The sequence below is a fragment of the Pagrus major genome, chromosome 18 (genome assembly GCF_040436345.1).
Source record: "Pagrus major chromosome 18, Pma_NU_1.0".
Lineage (NCBI taxonomy): Eukaryota > Metazoa > Chordata > Actinopteri > Spariformes > Sparidae > Pagrus > Pagrus major.
Window position 1 is genome coordinate 12,008,870 of NC_133232.1, and position 17,784 is coordinate 12,026,653.

Here is a 17,784-nt window from a genome sequence, read left to right on the forward strand (position 1 = left end):
GTCAACTTGGACAGCATGATGCCTCTTCTCCATTTCAACCAAACATTGAGCAGACATGACACTCTGACCATTGTTCACCACAACACAGAAGGACTGCCATCACATGTGAATGACATCAAGAGCCATCATGAACTGTGTCTTGCAGATGTTCTGTGTCTCACGGAAACCCACCTACAAGGCTCCTTTGTTGCACCCAGCCTCCATTTAGACGGCTACAATATGTTCAAGCGCAACAGACACATGTCGTACACAAATCTCCCACAAATGGCAAACAGAGGTGGTGGCGGAGTTGCTGTTTATGTGAAAAACCGCTTTCAAGTGCGTGAAAAACAGTATCTACATAATGTGACTGATCTTGAGTTTGTGGCTCTGAAGGTTGAAGCCCCTGTGAGTGCACTGATTGCAGCTGTGTACAGACCTCCAGACTACAGCATTGCATCATTCCTGTCAAACCTGGTAAGCCTTTTGGATTCACTGGAGATCATGGATTGCCACCCCATCATTGTCTGTGGCGATTTCAATGAGAATCTCTTATCCAACGGAAGTATGCCAATACTGGAGCTGTTTCGGTCTAGGGGATATGCCCAACTAATCACTGCTGCAACCACAGAGAAGAACACACTGCTGGACCTCATTTTCATCTCTCAACCACAACGCTGTCTCAATTCGGGTGTCTTGAAAACGTACTACAGTTATCACAATCCTGTGTACTGTGTAATCTCCTACAGCAGTTCATGAAGAAATCCGGTGAGTCTTAACGACATTGAAAAATACTAGGACTAGGGATTTGTTTGTTTTCGTGGATTAAGGGATTAAGAAAATTGTTTAATACCATTTTGTGTGGAAAAAGTATAATATATTGGGGTTTTTAATCAGTCACATTTTGACTTTAAACAAACACAAAACTTAAACTGACAATGGTAAAATCTAAAAGTTTATATCACAATGATCATTGTTTACTGAAGATGCAATGTACAGAATTTGACAGACCATGTAGTTATACAGACTTACAAAACAAATAGTCAACAATTACTCAGAGTTGGGGTATCCTCTTTGCAGCCTGGCTTCACAACCTTGCTGCCTCAGTCTCTCTAAGACTGTGTGGGAGGGAGGGTGGACCAAGAGGATACACCGCTCAACACTTGATACTTGAATGTTGTAATGTGTCTAAGAGAAATTGACCTACAAGGAAATCATGTTGCTGAGAGAATTACAAACAGCTAACTCTCCAATCTGGTTAAAAATTAAAACCTTGGCTAGTAAAAAATGCTTCACAGGATGGATCAAAGTAGAACAACATTTAAAAAACTTGGCTAATTTAAAATGCTTCACAGAATACACAAGAATAAAATAGAATTAAGAACATGAGAACCATAGGAAATAGAATTACAAATAAGAACTAATGAAGAATAACACATGGCAGCATAGCAGTTATAGATCAACCGTCAGAAATAATCAAAAAGGCTAAATTGTTTTACAGGCAGCGACGGACTGGTAATCTGTGCGTTCTGGAAAAATCCAGAACGGCCGTCCAGTCCACGGCCGATTTTTTTTTCTTTTTTTTTTCTTTTCGGTCGACCGGCCTTGTCAGTGTAACAGTGTAACACCTCCCTACCAGCAGATGGCGCTGTAGCGTACATTTGTCAATCAAACATAGGCCTGCACTCTGTCAAAAAGGCATCAAAGAAAACACTAATGTTTTCCCACACTTAGGTTTTCCACTCTAGCCTACCGCTCGGGAAATGGTGGGCAGAAAACGCAAGGAAAAGGGTGGATGGCAAAAATTAAAAGAAAAGAAGACAAAGCTATTAGAAAATGAAGCCTCAAAGTGTAGGAAGTTAACAGAGCTTTTCGACCGCGGTGGGGGTGGGTCTAGTGCCGCCAGCACCAGCAGAAGCCCTACTGAGATAGACAGCGAGCATGACGCGGATCATGATGTGGAGGCGTGTAGGCATGGCTATTTGCCGGAGGAGGAGGAGGGAGAAGAGGAGGTACTGGTAGGTGACGTGCAGACTATTCAAGTGACTACTCTGATAATCAGCTACTTATTTGATTTGCGTTGTGATGATGATATATAATGGCTTGTTGCCCTCAAAAGAAACACGCAGTGAATTTGACAAACATGCTACATTAAAAATAAGGAAACACGGTAAATGACAAATTAATTTCTGCCCTAAATTAATGCATTGGCCTGGAACCTAATAAAACGGCAGCAATGATAACTTGTAATGGAAGACAGGGGAATCAAACTTCTGTAGAGTTTAAAACTAATTTGTATCACGAAAAAAATACAAACAATAACACACATTGGCCACGGTTACATGAGACATTTAATTCTGAATTAATAATTTGATTTAAGTAGCCTAGTTAGGAATTTAAGGGCAAGAATTTACATTGACCTTTCATTTAATTCCTGTCTGTGAAGTGTTTACATTATGTTTTGAAAGCAGAATTAAGTTTTATTCAGAATTAAAGTGAGTTAACTCAGAACTAAATATCTCATGTAAACCCAGCCATTTACACATTTTATTTTATAAGCTATGGCTATAGGTTTTGGTGTTGCCTAGGCAATTTAATTTCTGTGTTAGCCTACCTAATTCTAACCTTTCTTGATAAAATGAAAGTGGAGATATTCAATTTTCTGATATAACAGATGGGATGTTACAGAATAACAATTTAATGAAATTAAATTTCACAAAGATTTAGGCCACCGGTCCGTTCATTTTGACTCCATCTCAGACATGCCAGTGTACAAGGCAGTAGGGCTGTAGGGCTTTCCTGGATCCTATCACATACAGTAGCCTAGGCATATCAACAAATGTAGCCTAACATTCAACAAACTCCATCTTACTTTCTTCTTTCAAATTAAGGTTGAAGATAGTGGAGGCACAGAAGGCAGGGAAAGTCCAGGAAAGTGCCAGGAAAGTGAGGAATCAGTGACACAATATTTCAGCCGCCCCACTTCAGATAGATACAGCCTTGAGAAATTCTTCAATTACCACCCCCAACAAAACAAAACCATATACTAGAACCCCCTTGGCGCACCACGGTCGGTGGGTGGGCCTATTTGGGGGGAAAGTCCAGGGCCTTTTTTTGGTCCCAGTCCGTCCCTGTTTACAGTTGTTTTACAGGCTAAAGGCAAAAAGGCTAAATTGTTTTACAGGCTAAAGGCAAAAAGGCTAAATTGTTTTACAGGCTAAAGGTAAAAAGGCTAAATTGTTTTACAGGCTAAAGGCAAAAAGGCTAAATTGTTTTACAGATAACTATGGACCATATTCCCAGTACATTTTGGCCTGTGCATTTGTCAGGGTGGGTCTGGGTCAGGGTTGATAAATGCACAGGCCAAAACTATTTTTAAGCAGCTGTATACAGCTGCCAACATTTACTGTAGCAAAAATACATCAGAAAGTATGTGTTTTCAATGTAACACATACTTTCCAATGTACTTACACCTACCAGTTGAAACCCCACATTCCCACCAAATTTCCCACTACACTCTCTAGCAGGGTGGGTGGCCTTGCCAGATACTCTAAATTATGCAAGTTTACTGTCCCCCGGATGGGAGACACAGTGCTCCTCTGTGACGAAACCTGCCCACCTTGGTCCTATATTCTTCAATACTGTGAGGACCAACTCATGACCAGCAACACCATGGTGCCACAGACGAGGCACCTGCACCAGCTTAACTGTCATTCGACAATGGACCCATTACTGTTGGATCACATAGAGACATGTGCTTCCCCTCTCAGTGCAAAGGTTTCTTCATAACTAAGCATAAGGTAGGCCATTAAGGGTTTATTTTTGAAGGAATATTCTTGTGTGTGCTTTGATAGAATTGTCTGTGTATCTAACAGTTTTATGTAGCTTTCGACTTTAAAGTTACAGTTGGGAGTGTATTTTGAATGAAGTTCTTTCTTCAGGTCTTCCTCCACTGTGATCCAGCCACTCCACAGCTGAGACCTCCAGACTGCCCAGAGAGCTAAACATGCATAAGACATTCAGCCATTCAAAACCTCTCTGTGTGAAGTGGCTCTGGAGGGAACGCTGTCCTCACGCCAAACGTGACCTGATAATAGGGAGCAGCAGTTCTTCCAGCCACTGAGCATGTTAAAGGTCATGACTTCACTCAATTACATCTTCACACTGACAGTGTGCTCCGTTGACATTTTTGGTTTATGGCAGCAATGAAAAGATTCAACAAACAGCACCATGACAGAATCACTAGTGAAGATTACACTACTGACCCATGGACCATATAACCAAATCTGAAGTATAGGACACCAGTTTAGTCTGTTTTGTTAATGATAATATTTATCTTATATGATTCATTGAACGTTTTTTTTATTTTGCATTTCATGAAAATGTATGTTATTTTTTTATTTTTCATTTCATCCTTCCCTTTCCATCTTTATCTGTTGGCTATCCAACAGACAACACGGATAAAGGTGTAAGGTGTAGGTCATATCAATTACATCAGTTGCCACATGCATCTGAACTTGCTACCCTGTAGGGGGGACTATTTTTTTTTTTAAATAGTAATCATTAGTATGAGGTTTCAGCTGGTAGGTATACTAAAGGTTATTTCACCATTGTATACTTAGCTTTGGGCTCATGTAAACCCTTCTGAAAAGCAGTTATGGATAAGCCCAGTGCTGAGACTGTGCACTCAAAGATGAGGGTATGGTCTTGAGAATGTCCTAAACACATGGCTTGGATATGAGCCTTGTCACATGATTTGATTGGGAAACAAACCTGGAGACCTGAAGTCACAAAAGTGACGTTAACTCCATGTTTTTTGGAGAAATCTTTAAAAAGTAAAGGTGAACCCAGCGCTGACTGAGATGGATTAACACACAATTGAAATCACAGTGTTGACTCGACTGTCAGTCCAGGGCTACTGGAGCTTGAAGCCATAAACTAATGGGGCTCATTAGCCTAAGTCTAAGTACGATGTGAAAAGCCTTTTATGGTAGGGCTGAACAATATTTGAAATCACTGAAATCATCTTCAGGCATGTAAAATGGTGTCATTGCCCAATCCTGTCACCCAATATGTAACCATCACTCTTTTTATCCCTCTTAAAAAAAGCAAGAAATAAGCACACAAACAGAGAGGTTGAGTGAACAGTTACCTAAAAATGCATCTTGCCTGCACATGCCTGGTTCTACTGATTGTGATAACATATATTTTGTTGAGCCCTGCCTTAGAAAATATTTTGAAACCAATAACTGTTTGCCACTATGGATTTTGAAAATGACTGCTTTCGTGTATTTTCTATATATATTTCTCTTATTTGTGTTTTGGTAATTTGTTTTATTGCATTTTCTATTTATCTATTTCCCAAAAGGAAACTTAATGATAGTCATATTTTTTATCTAATTTTATTTTTTTATTTAAATTTTTGTTTGTTTCTCTGAACTAAATAGTGGCCAAGGAGGAGTCAAACAATTCATAGAGATTAACCCAAAAGTCACTTCAAACCCAATTTACTGTGCCTGGAAAACTTACAGTCTCAAAACCTTTTCTTTTTAAATAGTCAAAGTTTGCTGAAAGGGTTTTAAAAAATCTCTTCCCTTTGCACATCAGACATCAGGGCAATTGCCACCAGCATGGTGCAGAAACATTTCCTTGTTGTTGTTCCAAGGCGCAGAGTTTTTAAGACATTTTTATTTGTTTACTGGTTACTTGCTAGAGGCACAGTGGATTTTGGTTTTGCAATTATCAACCAATCCCACAAATTATAGAAAATGTCCCGAAATACACTTAAGGCCCAAATTAATTAGCTGGACTTTGTCTCAAGACACATTTCTTTCTTTTTTTTGTCTTTCTTTTTTTCATTGTTTTGTTTCGTACATTTTTTCTTAATAAGTCAAAGTTGACTGAGGGGCCTTCACAAAATCTCTGCTCTTAGTACATGCATTTGACAGTGGTATTCATACCATATTGCCATACAATCCTTTAAGGTTCCTTCTGGTTGATCAAAGTGCCCCCATGGTGTGGGATCTTAACTTCATAATGTTCAGTTTCATTAAATTCCTTTCAGCTCACTTGAGTTATGTTCATATCATTTAACGTCATCAAATTCAGTTTAATCTGAATCATTAAGTTTTTTAATCCTATTTGGGCAATAAGATATGCATAGTCAGACTATTCAATCACGTTTTCACAATGTATTATAATATATATAAATTAGTTTCAATAACTGAACAACTATCCACTTTTGATGTATGATTTATTATCAAATAATCTGTGTAGTAATTATTGTGCAATAAAGTTGTAAGGCTCACATGAATAGATTTGAAATTATTTTGTAAATGTTTTTGAAACATGTTTTGATTCCTATTTGTGTATCTCATCAGGCTTGTTCATATATTATGCTGTAGATTTCACTTCTAGTGCTTTATTACTGCTGATACTTCTGCTGATACGTTAAATCTTGAAATGCTCTAATTAGTGTGAATTACAAACTGACACAAATGACCCTGATCCTGATACAGTAATAATCAGATTAAAGACAATTAAAATGTATTTGTAATGAAGTCTCTTGTCTCCTCATAGTTTCTCTTTTTAAGCTCTTTCAGCCTATTACTTTTCAGCTTTTCAACCTTTTCAGCTTTTTCAAATATTCAGCTTCATGTTCAGCTAGAGAAACTGTTCAGTTATCAAAATGTTCAGCTTTTTGAGCTCTTTCAGTTTACTTTTCAGCTTTTCTGCCTTTTCAGCTTTTTCAAATATCAGCTTCATGTTCAGCTAGAGAAACCCTTCAACTATTAAAATCTTAAGCTTTTTCAGACAATTCAGCCATTACTTTTCAGCCTTTCTGCCTTTTCAGCTTTTGAAAAATTCCGCTTTTTCTGCAAAATCTTGACCATTCATTCTTATAGTTTTATGCATTTCTGGCAGTACATTCAGCAGATTTCCGAAATCACTTCAGCCGTCAGCATTCACACTGTATTTTCGCAGGAAATGCAATTTTTCTAGTTAGTGTGAATGCTTCAAAGCATTCACACTATTGTTCTTCTGGAATTTATTATTATTATTATTATTCCTGCTTCCGTACGTTTTTCAGCTCTCTTCTACTCCTACAAATTTTGAGCTACAGAAACCATTCAACTATCAAAATGTTCAGCTCGTTAAGGACATGATGGCAGAGACACATCTTTTACTTCACATAGACAATATATACATGGAAATGTAGGAAATCTTGTTGGCTTTCAGATGATGGTCTTATCTCAAATGTAGGACTTAAACTTTTGGCTGTAGAGGCCCTCGAGCGACAAGCACTCCAGCAACTCCCCCATAAGCCGCAATGTTAATTTTGAGCCTAAATTTCTGGAGGAGAGCAGACAGTACCTGTTTTGTCTCTCGCTCTCGTGCCCTCATTTTTCACTCTACAGAAATAAAAAACACATCACATGTTTCAGCAATGTCTCCTGTTACTCACTGTATACATATTTTGGCCATAATTATTACACTTTTTTCTAGACCTGCAGGTGTTTGGGAGGTGTTTTCCCATTCATTCTTATGGGGACATTTTCAAATTTTGTTCTGCTACTGCTCCAGCATATGTGCAGCTACAGAAACCATTCAACTATCAAACTGTTCAGCTTTTCAACCTTTTCAGCTTTTCAACCTTTTCAAATATTCACCTTTCTGCCTTTTCAACTTTTTCAAATATTCAGCTTTATGTTCAGCTAGAGAAACTGTTCAACTATCACAATATTCAGCTTTTTCAGCCCATTCAGCCTTGTGCTTTTCAGCTTTTTCTGCAAAATCTTGACCATTCATTCGTATAGTTTTATGCATTTCCGGCAGTACATTCAGCAGATTTCCGAAATCATTTCAGCTGTCAGCATTCACACTGTATTTTCGCAGGAAATGCAATTTTTCTAGTTATTATTCTTCTTCCGTACGTTTTTCAGCTGTCTTCTACTCCTACAAATTTTGAGCTACAGAAACCATTCAACTATCAAAATGTTCAGCTCGTTAAGGACATGATGGCATGTAATTTTGGTTTTTCTATCTTTTATAATTTTGGAAATATTCAGCTTTTTCTGCAAATTTTTTCCCATTCATCCTTATGGGGATTTTTTCAAATTTCATTCTGCTACTACTTCAGCATACGTTCAGCTATAGAAACCGTTCAACTATCAAAATGTTCAGCTTTTTAAGCTCTTTCAGCCTTGTACTGAAAGAGTTGCCCAGACTTTTCAGCTTTTTCAAATATTCAGTTTTTAAAAAAAATAAATAAAAAAAAGATTACAATGGAAGTGAATGGGAAAATCTTCAATTCCTCTTCAAAACCACCCGATTTTAAACCTCTTCTCCTCCATCATACTCTGAGCTACATACATCATTTCGAGTTTCTCCAAGTTACAAGACTTTGAACTATTCGGCATGTATTCAGCTTTTTAAAATCTTTTATGGTTTTGAAATCTGCTTCTGCAGTGGAGCCGCCGCCTGGCGGAGCCGGCAGCGGAGCCTCTGTACCGGCCTAGCCGCAGAGGAACACGCAGGATTCTCGGGGGAAAAACAGGACTGTCAGTGATCAGGAGGGCGAGGTCATGCAGAGTCTGACGAGTCAGGAAGGTGAGCAAACAGTAGCAGAGCTGCAGGTGTAGGAGATACACTAATAATAAATGTAATTTATTAATCACTGGCGATTAATAAAACACTCGTTAATGGGGCACCACCTCCGTTGTTTTGTCTATTTGAATAATCCGGAGGTAATTAATCAAATTCGACTGGACAAGTTTAACTTGTATCAATTCTAATCAATTTCAGATCAATTTATTCAATCTCATATATGAAGTAGTGAATTCTACACATATCCATCGGTTCTCCACATTAAAACAAACCTGCACAGACAACGACATACGGTTAAATATGTTTATTGACTAAATAATTCAGGTTAAATAAATGAAATGGCAATTTAAATGAATAACAACAGGTAACAGGAAATGTGAAATAACTAAGTAATGGGTTATTAGTGGAATATGGGCTGATGGTGAGATTACGATTTAGGTTGAAGCATTTAAAGATTACGTGAGTAATTTTAATACTAACGAGACCCTAAACGAATTTCTCTTAAGCTAAAAGATATGAATCAGAGCCATATACACCATCTCATGTATCATGTGTGAATCCAGCTGTTGTGAGTGATGGAGAGCCTACTTTCTCAGCAGAGTTGCGGAGTCCGCGGCGGCAGATTCCCTCGGGTGATTTGCGGCTCTAGCTGGCAGTCCCGGTCCAATGGCCGAGGGTCAGCTCGTCCGGTATCAGCCAGTCGGGCACCTCGGTCCGTTGTCTTAGGAAGAGGGCAGCTGGTCCCGTACCGATCCGGTGCAGATCTTGGCTCAATGCCCAGCGGGATGGTACCGCTAGCGAGCGCTGGGGGCTTGTTAAAGAGTCTGTCTTTCGTTGGAAAACCGCTTGCACGGTCTCGGACACAGCAAGTTGCTGTAGTGTCGTGATGATGATTGTGATAAGGATGTTCTTCTTCGTTTCTTCGAGTGGTTCTCAGGCTCTGACTTTGTAAACTAAATCTAACTTCTTGAATAAAATAATTGAGGATGATACGTTGATCAGGCGGATCTTCCGTTGTTTGTTAATGCAAGGTAATCTAAATTAAGTTCACTTCTTCAAAAGCAGGTTACGATACTTAACTGTATAAAACAAATTAAAACAGAACTTCGTTCTGGTACAAACTTAATAAAAGAAGCTAATCAATACTGCGAAAAATATAAAGTGAGAAAAATCAACGCGTGAGCACTTCTGTTGAGATCGCTGTCTTGGAGCGTGTTTCAAAGTAAAGTAAAGAGCTTCAAAATAAGTTACAAAAGAAAAACTTAAACAAAAACTAAACTAAACAAAACTGAAAATTAAAAACTGAACTGAAAACTAACTCGAGAGACGTGATCTCTCCGTTTTATTACTCGCAAATCGAGGCGTGTCTAGGCGGGGCTTACCGGCTTTTATCTCCAAGATTTAAACGTTACAAAACAGTACTTCACCTTCTCACAGATTCTCACCATGGCTCAATAGATGTACTTTGTCTATCATGAAAAGGATTATGACGTGATTAAACATTAATTATACATATTCAGCTTAATACTTGTTAAAACAAAGACATATCAGAGTCATTTACTGGTTATAACCATGAACATATTAAACAGAATATTTCTCGTCCAACTGTACCAGGACTCACTATCAGGAGGTGCTGTGGTTCCACCGAACACAGTACAGATTAAACATTAAAATTTAGAGAAACGGGAAAAAGATCAGTTTCATGAACTTCTCTTACTGTTTCTTAATGTATTAGAAATAAGATTGTGAGATACTGACTTAATGGTTAATTAGAAATGGTCTGAAATCTGGAAGAATACAGAGGCCATTTGAATGGAATGTCCCAAAGATAAGGATACCAGGCATATGTCGTAAATTACAGACGGGAGTATCACAATAACAAATGAAAAAAAAGGTTTCCAGTGTCCACTCTCCTAACGTGTGGATTAGAAGTTTAGAGAGGAAGAGAGAGAGACACAGGTAGGAAGAAATCAGGCGTGTTACTTAATCTGCAAATGTAAAGACATTGTATTAACACAGTCTCTGATAACCAGATGGCTTCGGTCCCTCCTGATGTGGAGAGAGTAGGTAACTTCATGTTTCCTCAGACTGACCTGTGAGGGCAGGATTTATCTGTTTTGAGGGAAAAGAGAGTTCAGAAATGGGAGAGAAAGTTCATCCAAAGGCTTTGGGTTGTAAATTAATTAAAACTATCCTCATTTGAAGTCTTTATGGTCCAGGAGAACACTATCCTCTCTGCCAGGAGATAAGATGGTCAGCCTGGAAGACGCCTCCTTCCTGTAAATCGTCTTTATCCAGATGAAAAGGGTTAACAAGAACAACAGGGCCTCAATGTAATGCAGAGGCGATTGACAGATGTTCCTACACAGGTAAATATCAGTCACACCCGAGTGGCGGAGTCAGTGTTGTATGATGAGGGAGTTATGATTGATGATGACGTTTCCAAACTGTCAACCAAAAGAAAAAGTCCAGAAAGCAAACCAAACAGTGAACAGCTTTCTAAGGTGTCAAAGACAACCCCGGCGTGCTCTTCCTCTCAGCCAGAGGACAGTTTGGTGAGCACACAGGACAGTGAAGGTGATCTCACTGGGAGCTCACAGCTGGATGTGCAGAGTGTTTACTCCTTCACCAGAATCCGCTCTTTCTTACAAGACACAAAAGGTATGAGACTAGTTAAAGTGGAGGAGTTCTTCCCAGATTTACAGCTGTTCCTTGACTCAGTCAAATATTTCTTGAAAAATGCTGGATGCTCCAGCCAGCAGCTGTTTACTGACCAAGAGATGTTTTGCCTCAAAAAACTGGTGTTAAGAGTTCGGTCGCAAATTGCGCATGATTGAGTTTTCACTGTTGTCCTCCTTTTTCTCTGTGTTCCTCTCTGCCTTGTTTGGATGCAGCCTTTTCATCACAATATGTGACATAAAGCTGGGCTCCTTAAACATTAACGGTGCCAGAGAGGATGTCAAGAGAGCTTCTCTTTTCAGTTTGTTCAAAGTTAGGAAATTAGATGTAATTTTTCTGCAAGAGACACACAGCACAGCTGAGAATGAACCTGCATGGAGGAGGGGGTGGGATGGGGAAGTCTTTCTCAGCCATAAGAGCAGTAACAGTGGACGAGTTGGTTACCTGTTTTCTAGAGGCTTTTTACCCAGTTCTCGTGTCACTGAAGAAATTATTGAGGATCTGTTTAATATACAAGCTGTGTTTGAAAATATAAAATGACCTTCATTAATGTATACGTTCCAACTAAGCAACCGTGCTTCAGAGTTGCTTGATACACCCAGTAGGTATTTCAGATCACTCTCTTGTACAGGTTTCTATTTTTGTTAAAGATGTCAAATGTAGCAGTGCCTATTGGTATTTCAATGTAGCCTTGCTTTCTGATACTGTTATTAGGAATGCTTTCATTCTGTTTTGGGAAAACTGTACAGAGACAAAATCTGAATACACCTCTTTACAACAGTGGTGGGATATAGGGAAGGGTAAAATAAAGCATCTGTGCCTACAGCACACTCTCAATGTCACAAGGGACATGACCAGGTGTATGAAAGCTCTGGAGTGTCACGGTTGTGTCTGTTTGTTTCTGTTTCCTGTTTTACTTTGAAATTGTACCCTTGTGTGTCGCGTCATGCTTGTCAGTTCCTCCTGTGTGTTTTTTCGTTTCCCTCCGTCTTGGTCCGTGTTCGTATCCTGTCACTCTGCCATTCCTTTGATGTCCCGTTCCTGTTGCCGTGCCCTCCCTACTTCACCTAGCCTCCAACCTAGCCTGTGTTAGCCTGCGTCTTCGTCCGTCTTGGTTTGTCTTTCCCTGTGTTGCCTCCCAGCTTCGTCCCCAGTGTTTCCTTGTGTCTCCAGTGTCTCCTCATGTCTCCAGTCTGGTATGTTTCTAGTTTTGGTTTCTGGTTTCTCTTTTGATTTGTACTTTGCTTTTGTTTGCACTGTTTTCCCTTTTTAGTTTTTCTGTATTTTCCCCTTTGTAGTTCAGCTTGTTTATTAAAAGCTCGCCTTTTGTTTCCCTCCAATCCCGCCTCCTGTGTGTGTCTGCACTTGGGTCCTCATTTAATATACAGTGAAACATAACATGGAGAGAGAAATGGAGCTGCAAGGTTTAGCAGATTCCACAGGAGAAGGAGAACATATTAAAGTTCTCAAAAGGAAAAAGTCAGCTCTGTCTGACCTGCTGGGTTTCTCTGCTCTGGTTCGATCCCGTTTCCAAAATGTTGCTAAAATGGATGATCCCTCTCACTTTTTCTTCGGCCCCAAACGCAGGAATGGACAAAAGCGGCTCATGCATTCCCTGCGGTCTAACACTGGGCAGCTGCTGCAGTAGTCGGGAGAGTTACGCAGATGTGCAGTCCTTCAAGAAGAAGTTCCAGGAGAGACCGGAGGTGGCGCAGTCTTTCTACTAGGATTTACCCATGGTTCCCGTGGAGGCCAACTCTGAGCTGCACGGACAGATCTCTGTGGATGAACTAGCTGCTGCGCTGCAGAGCCTGGATAGCGGAAAAGCTCCGGGCATTGATGGTCTTCCTGCAGATTTTTACAAAGTTTTCTGGCCTGTGATTGGCCAAGACTTGTTACTTGTTCTCAGAGACAGTTTTAATAAAGGACGGTTACCTCTGAGCTGCAGGAGAGCGGTCCTCACCCTCCTCCCCAAGAAAGGGGATCTACAGGAGATAAAGAGCTGGCGGCCAGTAGCTCTGCACGGAATACAAAATCTTTTCCAAGGTGTTGGCCACGAGGCTGAGAAAAGTGATGGAGCATGTCATTCACGTTGATCAGACCTATTGTGTACCCGGCAGGCTGATCTCTGACGTTTCTCTGATTCGGGACATTTTGGACCTCTCCAGTTCATTGGGCTGTGAACTTGGTCTGTCTGTCTGTCTGTCTGTCTGTCTATCTATCTATCTATCTATCTATCTATCTATCTATCTATCTCAATTCAATTCAAAGGGGCTTTATTTATAGTCCAAACATTCGGACAGAACACAATAAACAATAATATGAACATTAACACAACATTAAGATTGATTTATATTAATTATATATACAGTATATCTTGTGTGTGTGTGTGTGTGTGTGTGTGTGTGTGTGTGTGTGCGTGTGTGTGTGAGTGAGTGACTGAGGGAGAGAGAGAGGGAGAGTGTGTCGGTGCTCAAAGTGTCGGTTAGATAACAAGCGTGTGTAAGTCCTGGTAAAATGATGCTGGGCGCTCTAATAGTTCATCCGATTACATGAAATAGCAACATATAAATTGCAACATAAGATTTTCTGCCCCCACCTCCGTAAAACATACACAGTTTAGAGGTTGTGTCTCACTTGGCTTCCTCGGAAGTTTTCCCCATGCCACGCCACTGCTTTATTGTCTTTTTAACTACTGCCTGCTTCCTTCTATATTCAATTCAATTCTGAAAATTATGTGGTTTTTTTTCAGGACTTTAAACGCCTTATTTCTATTTTTAATTTCTTTAGTGCATTCTTGCATCCACCATGGAACTATCCTTTTCCTTTTATTCCCACTTCTTTTTGGTATTGACTCTTTTGCTGCTCCTAGAATAATACAGCTTATTTTTGCATTGAGATCTTCAATTGTCTGGTTTATATTGATCTCTTTTAATTTTCCTTCAGCTAATACTCTATACTTGTTCCAATTTGCTTCTTCAAATTTCCATCTTCCTTCTCTCTCGTCCTGTTTCATCTCCTTTTCAACTCCAACACCTATGAATACTGGATAGTGATCACTCCCTATAGTGCTTCCTTTAAATACTTCCCAATAACTCTTCCCGACCAGTGACTGTGATACCAAAGTAAGGTCTACTGCTGACTCTGTACCCTTCCCCAAATTATCCCTTGTGCCTGCTCCATCATTTAAACACACCAATTCCTTCTCATCTTTTAGTTCCTCTAAAATCTTTCCATTTAAATCTTCTTTTCCCCCCACACTGTGCTATGTGCACTAAAATCCCCACACCAGATGATATTACCTCTCCAGTGTTCCAATATTAACTCTAGTTTTCCTTTTTCTAACTTTTTGCATGGGTTATAAAAATTTACTATTTTCATACTACCATTCTTACTCCATATTTCAATAACTATTACCTCTAACTCTTGTATTGTATCTAACTGTCTATAATTTATACCTTCTTTAATAAATATTGCACATCCCCCTCCATTACCATTGTTTCTATCTTTGTGTATAACAGTATACCCCTTAATAATGAAATCCAGAGTTGATTTGAGCCATGTTTCCTGAATGCATATGATGTCTGGTTTCCTTTCTAAATTATCAATATATCCTTTAAACTCCTGTCCATTTGCTATCAGACTCCTGGCGTTCCATTGAAGTATTGTCGTATCTTCAGTGGTGATGCAGTCGAAGATGTTTGAAGAAAAACTCCGCCGACACTGTCTTAGTTGTATAACAAATTTATTACAATAGGTTCAGTATCGTAAACAAGTAACACGTTACTTGGAGAGTCTCCAGCCGAATAATGAAACTCCGACGACAATATGCAGACAGCTCCTTATATACCGAGCTTGTTTTGGTCAAAAACCTGTTTATAACATATGGTTCATGTTAAGAGAAGGACAGAAAAATAGGAGAGGCCCCTCAGTTCGGGTGTCTCCACATATTGCTCTCGACCTCTGACCTAGGGTCTCCATGCCTCTGCTGATCTAAAACCTGGTATATATTAACTTGACAGCAGCACCATCATGTCAATATTCTGGTACCCCTAACCAAATAACCTCCAAGTCAGGAAGGCCCAAACAACAACTAACATTCCAATATATTCTCCTAATACATAGCATTTGTATAAATATGCTGCATCTAACAGCAGACACCTCAGTATCAACATTATGTTATGATTTGCGAAGCTGCCTCCGAGGTCCCTTCTCCGTGGCTAAGGTCAGCCTGTATCTTTTCCCATGATAAATCTTTCATGTTAAGGAATTTAGCTGCTGCCTTAACTATGATTTTGATTTTCTCTGTCTTGGTTTTTACTTGCTCTGAACAGGTGATGACGTAAGCTAAGAATAGCACTAATCTGTCCATTGGCACTCCTGTTTTGTCCTTTTGTGTCTGCCCTGAAGCCACGCTTGTTTCATGTTTGCTTTGGTTGACTCCTTCTCTTCTTTCATTGTTACATATCTGCACAGCCTCTGCATATGTCACTTTCCGCTCTGATTTTACTTGTTGAATTTCTACTGCCTGCTTCCTGACAACCCATCCGCCATATGCTGCTCTTTGGTTCCCTCCACAATTACAGCACTTAACTGCATCCTTGCTGCCACACTGTCCATATGCATACTCTCCTCCACATCTTCCGCATCTGTTTCCCTTTGCATACATTAGCAGTATGACCATATCGCTGGCATTTATAGCATCTTAGTGGAGGAGGAACATATTCTCTTATGCTAAAACTCATGTATCCTACCATCATTTTCCCAGGAAGCACCTCATCCTTGAACTGTAGTAGAACAAATTCACTATCAACTTTTTCCCTATTTCTAAAGGCCTGGAGCTGTCTAATTCCTGTGACCGTTCCTCCTTTCAGCACTTTCCTGAGCTCCTCCAGGTTTTCTCCAACAGGGATTCCAGTTATCACTCCCCTAGTTCCTCTCCTCTCCCCAACTATCTTTTTTCCCACTATTTCTTTTTTTAACATACTGATTGTAGTTTCATTGTTTTATTTCTCTGCTCAGTATTCTTGCATTTTACCAACAGACTACCATCACGTAATATCTTCGCCATCTCTATTTCCTTTCTAATCCAGCTGTTAGAGTGATTGGACTAACCGATGTTATCTCACTGCCCACTTTAAATTTAAGAATGATCTTAAATTCTTCCGTCATTATCCTTTTCCTGACATCTCTTCCTTCCTCATCCTCCTCTAATGCTCGTTTTTTTGTTGACTGACTATTTCTGCGATCCCTTCTCCCTCCTCCACCTTTCCTGCTCGCACTCATTTCCCACTCCGTCTCCAAATCCTCATCCTCCGACAGTCCACTAGAACTTCCCATTCTGATCCAGTCACAACTCAGATTATGCCAAAACAAAACCGCTTACTTCGAAAAAACACCCGAATCACCCGCTCTCCACCTTCCGGGTCCCAGCTCGGCTCACAGCTTCCACGTGGTCGCTCCTCCAAGCTGTTCTCTAACCTTTATTCTGAAATTCAAGGACATTTTTAAAGAGATTAACATTTTCTGACTTGTTGGTCGACGCGTGTTTTTTGTCCGAGTGGTGTTGCCCTACCCAGCTGTCTAAAATGGCGGACGCGTTAGCGCATGCGCCACTCACATCGGTCAGCCACTCACATCAGGCAGAGATGATAACACAGAATGGCTGAAGAACAACATCACAGCGGCTTTGCTAGAAAAATGCAGGTAGGTTTGCCCCATTACTAAAGGCCTTGGTAAAATTGATACAGCTTTAGTCAGTGTGCTGGCTGTATTGTTTGCTTGTGTGGTTTTGTCTTGGCGTACAATGTTAGCTGCAACAATGCTAACTATTAAGCTAGCTTTGAGAAAACCCCGGCTTAACTTTAAATCAAGAAACGTTAAACGAGTTTGACATGTGTGTTATAATAGGGCTTCTTTACTTTTAACTTTATTTCTCACACTGCAATCAAACTTAACTGCCACCTGTTTATGAAGAGGTGTTATATTACTGTGTGTGTCACATAAATAACGCTCGTTATGTTTGTGTGGTTTTACTCAAAGCTTCCCAGTGACGTGGCTTAACTCTGTATCTTGACATCAGTGAGTTTTCCTTTTGTACTTAACGTCACAGTAACGTGACTGTGTTGTCAACTAAAGGTTCAGGTTCAACTTCCACTGAGAAGTAAACGGTGTTTCGTTTATAAAAGTCTTTGGCTTTAGCTACGTTCACGCTACAGGATTGTAGTCCTCATCATTCACTTACCGATGGTTCTTGGAGATTGGCTACAAAAGGCCCAAGAGCTCGTCGACACCGGTAGGTTAAATATATGGTTGAGTCGCAGAATGTCGGGGAGCAGGAACGAGCTTCAGTTGTTGAGAGCAGACATTCCGCTCCCTTCGCCCTCTCTGCTGTCATCCGCACTGGCTCTCTAAACCCAGTGTTATCATGTATGGAGCGAGCAGCGGACAGTTTCTATCAGAAGATATACACACATGGACGTCATGGCTGAAAAGTCACAGGCACACAGTAATTTTTAT